The following is a 2,002-nucleotide window of genomic DNA, read 5'->3' on the forward strand; positions in this document are numbered from 1 at the left end:
CAAACATTTTTCTTCCTACGAAAAGAACACAGATCAAATCATTTCGCAGCACCGGTTTAGCCAGACAAAGCAAATCAGCCGAACATTTGCCAAGTATCTGGCTTTATTTGTTTGACATCAAGGGGGGGGGGGGTACGTGCGTGCGTGCGGGTGGGTTCCGGCACACAAACACACGTGCAAAAAACTTAGACTGGGCAAGCATCATAATTAAAATTTTAAAAATAATGGGAGGGAAATTAATGTCATACTCTCATAGGCCAAATGTCTTTTAAATATCAAATACACAGGCCCTCTCCGTCAGGGAAAGCTTAACCGAAAAAAGGCGAAATTAATACTCGTCTCATCCTTAAAATTCAACACTCCTTGCCTAGGATCTGATTGGAATCAAACAAAAGAATATCATTTACCCATCTATATGCTAAATCTAATCCAAGACGATGAAAAGAAGGGCGATTTGAATCCAATTCCCACGCAGAGAGTGGGGGGGGGGGCGCAGCGGGAGGCCAGCGGCTGGTCAGGGAACACAAGATGGCGGCTCTGGACACCGAGGCTTAAATAATTGCCTTGTGCTGTACGACGGTACAGCACAAGGCAATAATCATAATTTACCGTTAACAATGAAATACAGATATAAACGAATAACTGCAACCTGTAAAGAAAATGTCCGAAGAAGTGGTACATCTTGGTAATAGCTCTTGTAACATCAGGCTTATCAAATTATGCTTCATTTTATGTAAAATAAAGGAATTGAATTAATTTCGCCTCCTCTGGAGTAGTAGGCTCCGTAGCGCCGCGTAAAACGTGCTGGTCATGGCTGGGGAACGCTTGTAATCCAAGGTGACTTCACGGTCTGTGTAAAAAGCACTGCAATACGCATGAGAATCGTAGCTTTAAGAGTATCTCGTTTATCTCGACACATTTTCTTTTTTTATGAGTTCGATGTAGTTTTTTTTAAAGCGGATCTGCTGGCTGACGTAACTGTGTGTGCAGTAGAGCATATAACGAGAACCGCACAGTTCTGTTCCTACGCTTTCCGAAGTGGACTTACTGAATATATGAAAGACCGCAATGAGAATAATGCACTCGTGCAATATACATGCAAAAGTAATGAGGGCTTGCAAGAAAACAACCCAAGTGCAACATTAAACGAGGAAATTACAACAAAGGTAACGTGTCTGGTGTTCGAAAGTCACACATAAGGGCAGCAAAACCACCGGTTCCCAGCAAGAATCTGTATAATCCTCAAGCATCTCTCCGGATGGCGGCAGTTATACTGTTTATTTCTCGGAAGATCACTCCACAAAGTGGCCGGGCCTGCTGCCGATTCCAGCTGGAACGATAACTGGAAAGGAAATCGCGCAGGCCGCATGGAAAGGGGGAATTTACATTACTAAGAAACCCCACGAGTCGTCCACTAAGGTAAAGGAGTCATCGAGCGGCAAAGTGCCGACTTTGCAAAACAAATGGCATATGGACACTGTGGTGAACTCTGACGACAAGTAGGTTCCAAACTGGCACTGCAGAGCAAAGGTGGGTTTGCTGCGAGGCTGCCTTAGTCAAGAATTTGAGAGGGGAAATGTGGTTGTCGTTCTTGGTTTTCCGTCAATCATTATATCAAGGTCATGATACATTGTATAAAAGCATAAAAGGCTACATACAAAAGCTATGCAATCATAACGCTCATACACCTTAAGTAAGAATGTGGACATAGCTTGAAATGTGTTTGTGCGTGCTGTATATACAAACCGTCTGGCTATACCAGCAAATATATACACAGATGTTAACTACTGTATCCTTCAATACAATTCAGTTCAATCTCACGGATTTTCTTCGGAATTTCTGTAAATGCCTAATTCTCTTTCCTCTTGTCCTTTTATTTCGTGAAAGATCAACGCACGAAACTAAACTTTATGTATCATTAAGCCGAGAAATATTAGAGGTGAAAAAATTCAGCATTTGAATTTAGATAATCTATCGAAATCCAGTGATCAGCTGGGGCCGT

This window comes from Penaeus monodon, chromosome 17, assembly GCF_015228065.2.
Source record: "Penaeus monodon isolate SGIC_2016 chromosome 17, NSTDA_Pmon_1, whole genome shotgun sequence".
NCBI classification, from domain to species: domain Eukaryota; kingdom Metazoa; phylum Arthropoda; class Malacostraca; order Decapoda; family Penaeidae; genus Penaeus; species Penaeus monodon.